Genomic DNA, 14,832 nt, shown 5'->3' with positions numbered 1-14,832 from the left:
AAGATTCACAAAACATCACAGAATTGCTAAACTGAAAGTTAGGAAATAAAGGTGAAATTTTTAAAAGTCCCCAGCTTCTGACTTCAGTGAGAGCCGGGAGGTCAATGCGAGATCTGCCTGCACTACTCACAAGCCAGCCATGTCCAGGTACACAGGACATGTCTTAGCATGGTGATGAATAAGAAGATGGAATTATGCTGCTTTCAGAGAAACTACTGCTTTATTTTGTATTTTTAAATTTTCTAATTATCATAACTTGAAGTGTCAAGTGAAATCACCAAACTGCAGCCCTGTGGTTTTAGAACTGCATGTAGGTGTATAAGCCTTTCAGTTTTGAGAGCTGCAGGAGTAAGAGCTTCAACTGAATTTCTTCAGTTAGAAGTAAGACTGAGAAAGGATGAGTGTGTATGGCTACAGAAGGTTTTCTGGGAAAGGAGTTCTCACAGACCGAAGAGCATCCTTTTAGCCAAATGGCTTTGAGTAGAATGAAAATTAATATTACAGCTAAGCCATTGAGCTACTGCTGGAAGAGGCTATCCTTTGTTCTGTTTTTTTGTTCGTTTGGGGTTTTTTTTTGCATGTTCTCTGTGACCCCTTCGCCTTTGTTTCAGCCAGCTCTTGGGCTTTTGGTTCTTTTATATATCGGTAACTAGGAGTTAAATGTTTGGTTTTGTCCTACTCCCTCTGCCCCAGCTGTGTGTTCTGCTGCATTAGTTCCTTGTGTAGGCTCCCTGCCCAATTAAATGGTGCCAGAATGGGCACAGGAGGACCAGGAGGTATGAGAAACCTTGCCTTAGCCCCCACATGGTCTGGGAGGATCAGGGTGTGCTGAGCCCACCAGGTAAGTGGGAACCCAATTGAAGTGGAAATGCCAAGTAAAGCATTTCTTAAGAAAGGGGAGAAGGACCTGTTGCAGAGAAGCAAAACTTGCATAGTCTGTTGTTTCACTGGGCACAGCAGAGTCAGATTTTGGGTGCACTGGATTTTATTTTTTCAGAAACATCAGAAGCTTCTCGGGATAGAGGAGAGATGATTTGTCAGGGCTCTTGCAAACTGGAATTACCAAAATTGAAGACAGACATTGAAATGCAGTAGGTATTCATCTCCATTCAGCACTTCATAGTAGGTAAAAACTCAGCTTTGTACTCTTGAATCCTTAGTATCTTGCTGTATATTGCCACTGCTGCTGTTTCTGATCTGTACTCCTGATTGGATGGTAATCCTATTGCTTTTTATGCCTGTGTTGGTGAGTGTGAATTCCTAGAGGTATTAAACCTGTGAGTTTCCTTTCAGGTGTGAGGAGGAGGAGGCTGACCTCTGTTGAATGCTTGCAATAGTGAGAAATTGCCTTTTGCCTGTACAGAACCTGGCTTCTCCTCCAGCAGCAAAGTGGTTACTGAGCCTTTTGTACTCACCCTGTTTGTCTTCCCCTGACAAAGTAAATATACGCTAATTATCCTGTTGATTACATGGTGCAATTTCCTTGTTCATTTTAAATTGCAGCAGTTCTGTGCCACTACCAGCGTAAGGACCTTTAACACCACTTTGGCCTTGAGTTTTGCAGAGTCGGATACTTACTATACTGTAGTAATCTGTCAGAAGAGAGAGTGCTGCAAAACATGAATAGACTACATTTCTAATACTTCTCTGGTGTAAGCATCAGCAGTATAAAGCTTTTGTGTTGTGGAAGACTGCTGCAGCTGGTATCAGGTTTAAATCAGTCATTGCGTTTGACAGCTATTCTGACAGCTGGTACTCACAGTTGGATATGTTGCAGCAGCATAATCTGTAGGGAAAGCTAAGATGTTGTGCATGAGCTCAGGCCTCTCCCTTTCACCATGAAAGATTTATCCTTTCATGGAACTTTGCAGCACTGTTAGATGTTTTTCCAAAGCCTATGTAAGTAGATGCATTTTGATAATGTTTACTTACTTGTCATAGATACTGTCCTGTAAGGATCTGGTTTTATCTTGTACAACACTGGGCATCATCTCTCGTGATTGCTAAGTGAAAATTGTGATTCATAATGCCTTAACAGTTGGTTAGTCTTGAGCTGCTTTTACTATTTCTTGATCTAAAACAAGAAGTTGACTTAATTTGCCGCACGTTTTTTCACAACACAACCATAGTGTAGTAAAATGAGTGACAATTAAAACTACCATATTTTGAGACATCTTGCTGTTGGAAATTGCTTTGGCGGATTGCAGTTGAGCACTAGTTGAGCACTAGTGAGCTGGTGCGGTAGTTACTCATGTAAGACTGGCTCTGTTAGGAAAGCAGTAGCTCCTTACATGCTCCAGTCATGGGCTTAGATATGTACATTATCCTGTAGTTTGCAAATTGTTTAGTCTCAGGTTTATTGTTGTTCACAGTTGTATTCCACCAGAGCAACTAAATGGATTGCTTTAGAAGAAATGTTGTTGGGTCAGGATCGTTTACAGACCTTTGAGTTTTCTGTGAGTTAAGATGAATCCTAACATTAGCTTTCAAGTGTGGGTATTTGTTACCTCTTTATTTTTATCACTTGGAACGTTAAAGTGATACAGTAGATTTGACTTATTAGCTGGCATCAATGGCTGCTTCATTTATCACTTAAAATGAACAAGCTTTGTATAGCTACTTTTTTTGTTTGTTTTGGTTTTAAACTGCCTTACCTTTATCTGAAATGAATCGTAGAATCATTTAGTTTGGAAAAGACCTTTGAGATCATCAAGTCTAACTGTTAACCCAGGACTGCCAAGTCCATCACTAAACCATGAGCACCGCATCTACTTGATATTTAAATGCCCCCAGGGCTGGTGATTCCAACATCTCCCTGGGCAGCCTGTTCCAATGCTTGACCACCCTTTCGGTGAAGAGATTTTTCCGAATATCCAATGTAAACCTCCCCTGGCTCAACTTGAGGCCGTTTCCACTTGTCCTGTCACTTGTTACCTGGGGGAAGAGACTGACCCCCACCTCGCGATAGCCCCCTTTCAGGGAGTTGTAGAGAGCAGGAAGAACCCCCTGATCCTCCTCCTCAACACCCCCAGTTCCCTCAGCTGCTCCTCATCAGACTTGTGCTCCAGCCCCTTCACCAGCTTTGTTGCCCGTCTCTGGACACGCTGCAGCACCTCTGTGACCCTCTTGCAGCGAGGGGCCCAAAGCTGAACGCAGGATTTGAGGTGGGGCCTCACCAGTGGTGAGTACAGGAGGACAGTCACTGCCCAGGTCGTGCTGGGCACAGTGTTTTGGATACAAGCCAGGATGCTGTTGGCCGCCTTGGCCCCCTGGGCACACTGCCGGCTCACGCTCAGCCAGCCATCAACCAGCACCCCCAGGTCCTTTCCCTCCAGGCAGCTTTCCAGCCGCTCTGCCCCAAGCCCGTAGCGTTACGGGGGTTGTTGTGGCCCAAGTGCAGGAGCCGGCACGGGGCCTTGTTGAGCCTCATACGCTGGCCTTGGCCCATGGATCCAGCCTGTCCAGCTCCCCGTGTGGAGCAGACCCTTCCTACCCTGAAGGAGATGAATGTTCCCCCCTTCAGCTTGGTGTCCTCTGCAGACCGACTGAGGGTGCGCTTGATCCCCTTGTCCAGATGGTTGATAAGGGTATTGAACAGGGCTGGCCCCCCCAGTACTGAGGCGTGGGGGAAACCACTTGTGACTGGCCACCAGCTGGATGTAACTCCATCCACCACTGCTCTTTGGTCTCAGCCATCCAGCCAGCTTTTTACCCAGCAAAGAGTACACCCATCCAAGCCACGAGGAGCCGGTTTCTCCAGGAGAGTGCTGCGGGAGATGATGTCCAATGCTGCGCTGAGGTCCAGGTAGACAACATCCACAGCCTTTTCTTCATCCACCAAGTGGGTCACCTTGTCATAGCCGGAGATCAGGTTCATCAAGCAGGACCTGCCTTTCATAACCCCATGCTGGCTGGGCCTGATCCCCCAGTTGTCCTTGCACGTGCCACGTGATGGCACTCAGGATGATCTACTCCGTAACGTTTGTTGGCACCGAGGTCAGGCTGACAGGCCTGTGGTTTCCTGGGCCTTCTTGTAGATGGGTGTCCCGTTGGCTACTTTCATGTCAACTGGGACCTTCCCAGTTACCCAGGACTGTTGGTGGAGAGTGGCTCAGTGAGCACTTCTGCCAGCTCCCTCGGTACCCTTTGGTGGATCCTATCTGGCCCCGCAGACTTGTGCACATCTAAGTGGAGCAGCTGGTCACTGACTGTTTCCTGCTGGACTGTGAGGGCTTTGTTCTGCTCCCCTTATCCCTGTCTTCCAGCTCAGGCGGCTGAGTATACAGAGGGAAGCTGGTCTTGCTATTAAAGACTGAGATTAAAAAAAAGCATTGAGTACCTCAGCTGTGTCTCCATCCTTTGTATCAATCTTCCCCGCGTCCTCTAATAAGGGATGCAGGTTAGAAGCAAAAGGAGGGCCAAAGATAATGTATTTTTAAAAACTTTTGTTGTTATCTTTTTATGGCAGTGTCCAGCCAGAATTCTAGCTGGGCTTTCACCTCTCTAATCTTTGCCTTGCATAACCTCACATCTTTACAGTTCTCCTGAGTTGTTGGCCCCTTCTTCCAAAGGTAGTAAACTCTCCTTTTTTCCCCCTGAGTTCCAGACAAAGCACTCAGTTCAGCCAGGCCAGTTTTCTCCCTCACTGGCTCTTCTTTCAGCTCATGGGGATGGCCTGCTCCTGTGCCTGTAAGACTACTTTTTGAAGAATGTCCAGTCTTTCTGGACCCCTTGGCCCTTCAGAACTATCTCCCAAGGGATCATAACTATCTCCAAAGGCAACAAAGAGTAAGAGCACAAAATAATAGTATAGCTTAGATTTACTGATGGTAATGTGTACTTGAATGCTATCTTTTGTCTGTGGCTCTGGAGCTGTTTTGCAAACATTTGCAAGCCTCTCCTGTCCTGGAAATTAGGAGTTAAGAATATCAGATGTGTGATTCTAGGCAGCGAGCTGCATTATAGCAGTAGGTGACAGTTGGCTCTTCACTCATCTTGTCTGCCTTGTGTGGGCAGGTTTGGCTGAATTCCTGAAGATCCATCTTATCTTGCAGGGGCTTTGGTGTAAGAATGGTTATTCTGAGGCTCTGCTGACTGATGAGGTATCATTTGTGAGTAATAGGTGACTTTGGTTTTATATGGCTCTTGTCTCATTTACTGGTTTATCACTGCCTTGTACCTTGCAGTGGTGGTCTGGTTTGGAAATTGTGGAGGGGAGAGCTCCTCTGACTCTGTGATTTGTGCGCAGGATACACCTCAATGGAGGGTCTCTAAGGAGCTTACTCTGTGTTTAGCCTCAGCTATGATTTTTCATTAGCTTAATATTTAAAAGAAGTCTTGTAAGTGATGCTGGATCAACTGATACGTTAAAAAAAAAAAGAAAAAGAAAAAAATACAGATGCCTGTAAGTATTAGGTAAATTGTAGCTAACTAATAGGAATACACCTCACATGGCTCCATGGTTGCAGGTATTTACCTTTTACGGTACTTGAGAGGGTGATTCAGTGTAAGGACGGCTGAGGTTTATTGGCATTCCAGGTGTGTTCCCTTACTGTGCAAATAAAGGAAACTTTATCCTTGCTTAGCTGCATCTCTGAAGAAGAGATGGAAGCTTTAGAAAAAAGTTTTAAATGCAAAAGAAGAATCTGATCTTTTCGCGCTACCAGGTGAAATAAAATCACTTGTTTAAAGCTGCTATAGTATCTGTCTCTTTTTCAACTGTAATCACTGTTCCTACGTTTCATTACCTCCAGTAATCACTGGAGTATTCTTTTTGCATAAAAATTTACTGCCACCTTTACTCTGAACAGGGCCCTATTGTATCTATATACAAGTGGATAAGCTACGTTTTGTGTCATGAGGAGGGTCTGCAGTAAAAAGGTGTTTGTGTGATTTCTTTAGATTTAGTTTCTAGCTGTTATTTTATTTAGTAAAACTTAGAAAAAGCTTTGCTTTGTAATAGACAAATTAGAAGAGAAGTGTTTTCCACATTTATTTTTAATGGAATTGCATTTGTTGTAAATATGTGCAGGCAGTACAGTATTTTAAACTTTTAAACATCCCTTGTATCTTCATCAGGCAAAGTAAGGCTTTGTCTAAGTTGAGTTAAATTATACCATTGGTCATTTTTCGTGCACCAGAAAATTGATGTTAATTTCAAAGTAACAGTTGTACTTTTTTAATGAAAAATGGTAAACAACAGAATTTTTAGTTCACTATTTAAAACCAAACCTTTCCTCACAGATGGAGAGAGAATGCAGCATATGTTTGAAAAAGGCAGACTGCTACGCTGTGTATTTGTATTTACAGGCAGATGCCCTCTGTTTCACTTTGATGTATAGATTAAACTCTAAGAATAAAGTTCTGAAGTAGCTGGTTAGACTATTTACAGTATAAGCATGGTCGGGCGCTGGGGTTCATACAGGACAGGGGAAGGCAGGTGTGGCACTGGCTGCAGCCTGGTTGCACCTTGGTCTAATGGGCCTCTCTTGACTCTACTGGGTTTGCGTGGCAGGATTTTGGTAGTGTGGGCTACAGAGGTGGCTTCTGTGGGAAGCTGCCCCTGTGCCCGATGGAGCCAGTGCCAGTGCTCCGGGACGGACCCGCCGCTGGCCGAGCCCGAGCCCATCAGTGACGGTGGTAGCGCCTCTGGGACAGCGTATGTAGAGATGGGGGAAAGCTGCTGCACAACAGCAACTGCAGCCGAAGTGGGGAGGAGGCTGTGTGAGAGCAACAGCCCTGCAGCCCCCGGGTCAGGGCAGGAGGGGCAGCGGGGCTCCAGGCGCCAGAGCAGGGGTTCCCCCCCAGCCCATGCTGAAGCCCACGGTGGGGCAGGCTGTGCCCCTCGGCCCATGGAGGCTGACGGTGGGGCAGATACCCACCTGCAGCCCGGGGAGGGACCCACACCAGAGCAGGTGGGTGCCTGAAGGAGGCTGTGACCCCGTGGGAAGCCTGTGCTGGAGCAGGGGCCTGGCAGGGCCTGTGGATCCATGGAGAGAGGAGCCCAGGCTGGAGCAGGGTTGCTGGCAGGGCTTGTGACCTGTGGGGGACCCACGCTGGAGCAGTTAATTAAAAACTGTAGCCTGTGGGAAGAACTCATGTTGGAGAAGTTTATGGAGGACAGTCTCCTATGAGAGGGACCCCACACTGGAGCAGGGGAACAGAGTGAGGAAGAAGGAGCGGCAGAGACAAGCTGCGATGAGCTGACCATAATGCCTATTTCCTGTCCCTCTGTGCTGCTTGAGGGGATGAGAGACAATTGGGAGTGAAGGGGAGGGGTGGGGGGAAGGTTTTTTTAAGGTTTGGTTTTATTTCTTATTACCCTACTCTGAATTGATTGGCAGAAAATTAATTTCATTGGTAAGTGATCTTTCCCTGTCCTTATCTTGACCCTTAAGCCTTCGGTTTAATTTTCTTTCCTCTGTCCAGTTGAGGAGGGGAGTGATAGAGCAGCTTGGTGGGCACCTGGTGTCCAGCCAGGGTCAAGTCACCACAGTGACCTGGCTTTGGGAAAAAAACACCTAATTTGAAGGAAAAGATTGTTGTTTTCTTTACAAAGTATCGCATCAGAGGTCTTTTTATCCATTTTAATGTCAGTATTGATGTGTCCCAAAATTAGTAAAGTGAGAAGGTGGCTTGAGGTCTTCCCCCCCCCACCCCCTTTACTTTGACAGCCTCTCTTTCTTTGAGAAGCATAAGCAATTACAAAAAAGCCATCAGAACATAAGTGCAGAATTGAAATTGCTTTAAAGTGTTCTTTGCTGAGAAGGAAGTGGCAAGGAAATGCTGTCCCCGGTCTGGGAGGGTTTGATGTCTGTTGCACCTGAGACAGTAGAAACATGCCAGATGACTTGGGTAACAATTATTTCCTCTCTTAAGGTCTGTTTTATTTAAGCTATCATAACAGAAATCTTTGCTTGACTTATACAAAGCACAGTCACTTCCTTTCCTCATTGTCAGGATCCACAGAATTAGCCCAGTGATGGATTTTTTGGCTTTACAGCATTTTTTGAAAGCCTTCTTGTGAAAAAGGTGCTTGTGGGTTTTTAATTATTCTCCTCTTCCTTATCACTGGTTTCTTATACAGAAGTGGCAAGAGAAGCTGCTGTTGCTTTTTGGTCAGTCAACCCTCTGAAATGCCTCTTTGGGTTGTGTGTCCAGTATTTGTTAGCTGCAAGGTGGACTACCCAATTTTGAGCTAATGCAGTGCAATAGGTAACTTGCTGTTGCCACAACTTAGCTACCCTATGCTGTTATGTTTGAAAGGCTCTGGTTTTGCTGACTGTACCAGCCACATTAGGATTGCCTTAAATTTAAATCTTAAATCTTTGTGTGCCTGTACGATGACCAACAAAGAAGGATGTCGTTTGTAATCTCATGGTCTGCTGTCAATCAGCAACCTCTGCGGTGTACATTTTGCATACAGGTACCCCAAACTGAGACTTTATCTTCTAGAGCAGTATTTCATTGAGTATGGTGAGCTTTCAAAGATACATATTTTCTGCTGGTTTGACACAATAAGCTCACAAAAAGATGGAGCAAAGCCTGTGTCTTAGGAATACTTGCTAAATGGCAGTAACTAGGTTTTTTAATAATCCTCTGTGTTAAGGTTTAAACATAGAGCAGTATGCCAATGCTATGGTAATTATGGAATATTTTTGGTAACTAGAAATAAGATTTGATTTTTTATTTCTTTTAGCAGACTATCTTTAGGTGAGTTCACAAGCTGCTTGTTAGAAGTACAGACAGAGACAGGATTAATTGGAAAGATCATCAGTAATAAATACCCCAGAAGATCAGGTGGCAGATCACAACTGGCATGCACACACTGAGAATTTTAAGATGTCCTCTCAAGTCAGGTTTTTAAACACGCATCTGTCTTGGCATATCATATGGAAGGTGTATGGTGATTTTTAAAATAGTTTTTTATTTAATGCATTGATTTCTCTAAAGATTTGTTAAAGATCCGGCCAAATTTATATGTAATTGAAAAGGAATATTAAAAACCGTTAATTATGGAAATGGGGTGCAGAATCCTAGCCCCACTGATTTCACTGGGAACAGGTTCTGTCTGCTAATCACTGCTATGAACAAAGTTTTCCCCTCACACTAAAGCATTCTTCCTTGATTTAAGACCATGCTTAAATTACTGTGCCTGAAAGTACCTTTGCCTGTGGGCTGTCTCCCTCCCTTGGGAAGGGATGCAGAACATTCCCTGGTTTCTGTTACATTTTCTAAACATCACCTGCCTTTCAACTATAGTGTTGGTGCTTTCTCAAGCTTTATTTTTACTCTGATACCATTACGACTATTGCAAACTGTTTGACTTGAAGGAGCACTAGCATCTCTTTGTCAGGTAAATGTTTCACTGACCAGGTATCCAGTGTATAGGGACTTTGTGATGTTTCTCTTAAGTTAGACCCCATCACTGCTTGTTGCATGCTGCCTCCTGCATCTGCTGAAGCTTCCAGGGCTTCTGCATATCAACCAGCCTGGCTCATGTTTCCGATAAAAGGCATCTCTTTAAAAATGCTTGTTGCTGTGGGCAGTGTGCACTGGATAGTTCTAGGTCCTTCAGGGGTGCTTTTGCTTGACTGATGATGGGCTCACCTTTCCCTTCTTTCTCAGATGGCAAGGAGTGAGAAGGGCTGTCCCTGTGTCAGCTACTTCATCCTCCTTCTGGACCTTCAGAGGTGAAGGAGGACGTATTCGTCTGTGCTGAAATTGGATCAGGCTCCTGTCTGAAATTTATATGAAATCATGTGTGGATTTCTGTAAGCTTCAGGTATGACCCCAGTGAGATTTCTTCTCCCCACCCCCCACCCCCCTTCTATTTTTAAATGACACTGAAAACAGAGTGGACAGTATAGGAGTTGAAAACACTGGTGAGGTTGTGTATCATCTGAGTCATTAGTGCTGGCAGTGCTCCTGACCTGTCGCATGTGCTGGATGTGACATCTTTCAATTAAGTTTAAAGTCATGGTGGAAGATGGGCATGGTTTCGTATCGCTTTTTTGTATCACTGCTCCAAAATTAATGTTTTAAAAGCTGTTGCTGACAGCAGCTGTTAAAGGGTGTCCGTCCATCTTCTTCAAGCTATTACAACGTGCCTTTTCCTCCTCCTTGGCACTGTTGTGGCCCCCTGTCCAAGCTGGTCAGTTTGAGAACCCAGCTGAAAACTAACCCCTCAAAGAAGATGCATCCTTGTGACAGTGTCACTGTGATGAGGCAGCTAAGCCAGTCTAAAGGCCAGCTGCTGCTGAAAGGGACAGTTGGCTTAAATCAGTGTAGATGTAAAACTGTACCATTGCATGAAGCGTTTCACTCTGCTGGCTGGGGAACAGCAACTTTGACTTTTACTTTTTGCAGCTAAAGGTACATGAAATGATTCCGTAAGCTGAGGTGAACACCGCCTGTTCGTACTCAGTTTAACCTATTGAGTCCAGGACTTTGTATTCCATTTAAGTTCTGCCTGCATAAAGACAGTTCCAGCTCTTGTTTATGCATATTTCAAGTTTATACTGTGCTTAATAGCAATACTAAATTTCACTGTTGCTTTTGACTGTGGGAATAAGTTGATTTTAAATGAAGACTCTGAATTGGCTGGCCTTGCAGGCATCTAAAATGTATACTGTGTCTAACTACATGCATAGCTATATGTATGTATGTACACACAGACACTCATCCTTACATTTCTAAAGGAGTCTTGGAGCTACTAGTTCTCCCCCAGTAGCTCTGAGCAGTCAGCTTCCTGGGCAGGTAAACTGGAAATGATGGGAATTGCTCTTCTTGGCTTCTGTGGACTTCAGCTGAGGTTGCGCATGTTCACTTGTCATACTGCCTTCTAGCAACTTCTGGCATCATTTGTGTTTTGAAGAGTCTGGTAGAGAGTTTTAATGTTGTGACTTTCAGGTGGTCCCACTTCGGCTGTCTGTGTTTGACTGAGGTGTGACTGGTCAGTGATTTTGTTCCTAGAGTGCTAACTCAGCACTTGTACTCCAAGACCTCTTGGAGGTGGTGTATGTGAGGAAGAATATTTGTAAACTCCCAAAGAGTTTTGAATTTTATTTTTCAGTTGTGGCATACACCTCAGTCTAGGTTCAGTGAAATTAGTGGCTAAAATCCCATTGATTTACTGGAGGCTTCCTCAAGACTTCTCCATCAGTACTTAGTTCAATTTGTTCTATTACATGCTTTGCTTCTTGTTGTAGACCGCCTTCTTTTTAATTTTTAATTTCATAATACTTTGCATCTTTTGTCACAGTTTAGCCAGAGTGGATCAATACACAGACAGCTCCAGAACTTTCCTGTCCAAGCCAGCATCACTCTCGAGTTTCTAGTCATTATTAGTACTCATTTAAGAAGCCATCAAGCCCCACTGTCTCTGTTGAAGAGGTTACTTTTTTTTTTGCTGTATTGATTAACTTAACTGTTTTGAGTAAATCTGACTGCCTGTGGCTACTGCTGACTCTAGATTCCTGCAGTACCTCCAAGCAAAATGCTAAACATAGCTGGCATTCTTGGTACAGCATAAGTGGGTGTGTTGAGAATTCAGGGGCGCTGGGACAAAGCACTGCAACGCCTATCCAGGATTCAGGGCAATCTTTTTCTTGTTTGTGGTGGGGGGTGATGTCTCATTCTATGGTAAATTCCATTTGGGAGTGTAGTGTTGAGCGATGAGATCCCTCTTGCTGTGGTGATGTGTGATGCCCCTTGGTTTCTTACTGGCAAGGACGGTTCTGCATGAGTTGGAAAAAATTCAGCGTACTGGGGGAAAATAATTTAATCTAATTCTCTGGAATCAAGGCCTTAGTTAAAGCAAGGAGATGGCAGGAAGTTTTAATTCATACCCAGAAATGACAAGGGTATAAGTGAGCTAAGGTGAGAGAACGTTAATTTTGATGTTAAATGGTGTTTTTTTTAAGGTAAATTTTGTTGCCTCCTTTTAGAGCATCTGCTAACAGCTGCTGTCAGGTCTGTTCTAAGATGGTATTTCAATGAAAATAGTAGCAATGTACTGGGTATATTACTGCTGACTGCAATATTGCAGCAACATACTAATTTCTGTAGTTTGACTTTTTTGTATTGAAGTGTAAATGTAGCCATTTGGCAGTGTAATTATGTGTGATGTCCTGTAGGAAAATTTCCTGCCAATTCAAGATTAAGAAACTTTTTGATTTAATACAGACATAGCTGCCTCTCTTGTGTACATGTATGAAGTTATTGAAAAAAAAAAACAACAAAGCACAGCATTTGCTAATAAAAATCTACATCTTAAAACCTTATGAATGGAGAACTTGGGAAGAGCCTAAATGAGCATATTTTGAGCATGGCAATATAGCTATTGATGAATCTACAGGCTATTATTACTTTGTTAAATAAAACACTTTTAAAGCGATTGTCTTTTGAAAAAGCTTCCCAATCAAACAATTTATATCTTTTAATAAATATAATAAAAATCTTGGGTTTTATTTTATGAGCAATTGCCCCATCAGACTTGAGACATGTTTTATTTCTTGGCTGCGTAATCATACTTGAGCAGAAGTTATTACTGAGAATTTTTTATTATTATTTTTTATGAAGTAGAAATGCTGAGTGGAGTCCTACAGCATGTAGTTCTTTGGATGTGATGTTTTGTCTGCAGTTTGTTGGAAAGGGTTTTTCAAATCAATATTAAGAATATGCTTGTGTGTTGCGGGATAGAATATGGCTAAGTTTAGGAGAATAAACTTTTGAAGGCTGTAGAATGGTTAAGGAAAGCTTTGTATAACTTGAGGCAATGATGTAGTCAACCCTGTGCTGAAGTTAGAGGTCATACTAAGAACAGTGAGAGGTCATTGGTCCATGCAGGAGCAAATATGTGATACAGGAGTAGCATCTCTGGCATATAAGTACCAAATTTCTTGTCATGTGACAGCCATCCTTGGAGTTTGCTCTTTAAGTGGTTTTCTTCATGACCTTAGCTCGTAGCTCGTGATTTTGTACTTTCTATCTTCCTAATTTCTCTTCAGTGGAAAGCAAATTTTTTCTAGTTGTAGCTAGAATAGTTAATCATCATTTTCTCAGGAGAAACAGCAAGATCTCTTCTACCAGTGGACTCAAGGTGGTTTCAAGAAAGCAAAACGAAACTAAAAGTATATGGATTAGGTAAGAGGTTTTAGCTTCACAGCAGATTTTTATGACACAGTAGGAAGGTGTATGCTTGTTTTTTGAAGAAGATCAGAAAATTAATCTCATTCTTTTTGTGAGGTTATTGCACCAATAATAGATCTCCATATCAGAAGCAGGAAACTGAGAAACTACTGTATAGCACTAGAAGTGCAGTCTTAAGTAAAAAAAATAAATAAAATCTACATATCTTTCTCTTGGTAAGAATTGTGAGACCACAGCTGCTCTATTTCTCGTCTGTTTTACTTCCTTAAGAGATCAACCCTAGATAGTGAGTCAGCTAGCCAGCAAAGATGGTTAAGAAAGGAATAAACTAAATAAGGATTTATTTTTTTTAATTAACCACTGGCTATTCTGAGCAAGAAATATTCCAAGTACTTGCTGACCCTGTTTTGTTTTAAAAAAAAAAAAACAACAATGAAAACCAACAAAACAGCACCACCATCAGCACCCCTCCCCGCAAAAAAAAAAAAACCAAACAAAACCAAAAAAAAAACAAACCCAGAAAAAACCCGAACAAACCCCTGAACAGTTATATTTGAGGTGATTGAGATGGGACGGGTCTAATAGTTACTTTTGATGGTGATTCTGCCTTAATTCTTCTAAGCATGTATGTAATGATCTATTCCAAACTTTTCATAGGCTTGCATAAGATCTTTTTTTTGGGGGGGGAGGGGGGAGAAGTGCTGTAATATTTTTTTTTTTTTAACTTTTCCCCCCTCCTCCTCCCCCAACCAGAGTGACAGAGGCTTGTAAGGTGGAGGAGATGATTACTTTTTACAGCTAAGCACCTGTTGAGCAAAAATTTTTGAGTATGTCATCCTGATGTGCAGAATAAGTATGATTTCTGTTAGTACACACTGCCTAAGTTAAAGGTTCTTCATTGTCTTTTAGCTGGCTTTGAAGCCAAAATTATGGGGTCCTGTAAGAGCATCATTAAAATTGACCATGAATAAAACTGGAGAGAGACTTGAGCCTTTCATTCAGTTTTTTTTTTTTCCAGTGCACTCATTTTAAGTGTGCAGTTCGAGGGTCTGCCTGAGATTTAATGAATGCAACTTGGTCTCCTCCTGGACAGTTTTTTCCTTTATAGATTTCCTTGTATATATGAAAATAATGTAAAAGAAACAGTATGAAACAACACAGATATGCGACAAAGACACCCTTCTAATGGCATAGTAAATCTGCAGTGTGAGTGGATGCTCAGGCTAATGCGACAGCTGTGTGAAGGTCAGCAGTGCTGGCGGAGGGGTTAGCTAAGCAGGATGCTGAAAGGCAGAGAGTGCTAGAGAAGCCAAGTTGGCATGGCTGAGTGCCTTGTCACATGATGTGGTAAACTGTGTGCCTTGCCCTGCCATGGTGGGTATCAGGGATGCTCTTAAGATGGAGCACCCTGTTGTGTGCAACATAAGCTGGAAAGTACAGGAGAAAATCAGGAGGGGTTGCAGAGAATTGTGCAGTGATAACAGTGTTCAGAATAGGGATGAGTAACTGAAGTCATTTACTGGGAGAGTTTGTATTTCGGGCACAGGTAATAATGCTTTGTAAAAAAAAAGGATCTGACACGCAAATTCAGATTATACTTGAGTTTTGCAGTACAATTCTAATAACCTGCTTTCATTCAGGCGCGGTTACAAGCTAAGGCTGAGTGTGACTCCATTTTAA

The 14,832-nt window shown here is 42.9% G+C and overlaps 1 protein-coding gene across 12 annotated transcripts in view; it reads left to right on the top strand.

The window, feature by feature from the left end:
* APBB2 (amyloid beta precursor protein binding family B member 2) overlaps positions 1-14,832 on the top strand; it is a 189,673-nt gene that overhangs the window by 40,000 nt on the left and 134,841 nt on the right. The window contains exon 1 of one of the 12 annotated variants that reach the window (XM_027779350.2): positions 9,676-9,784. The exons of the other annotated variants lie outside the window; for them this stretch is intronic. The gene's annotated coding sequence lies outside the window, so the exon portion shown is untranslated. Of the gene's footprint in view, positions 1-9,675; positions 9,785-14,832 lie in introns of those variants that run through there. 12 annotated transcript variants of the gene reach the window in all.

Source organism: Falco peregrinus, chromosome 2 (genome assembly GCF_023634155.1).
Source record: "Falco peregrinus isolate bFalPer1 chromosome 2, bFalPer1.pri, whole genome shotgun sequence".
NCBI classification, from domain to species: domain Eukaryota; kingdom Metazoa; phylum Chordata; class Aves; order Falconiformes; family Falconidae; genus Falco; species Falco peregrinus.
This window is presented reverse-complemented; position numbering and strand designations above follow the sequence as displayed.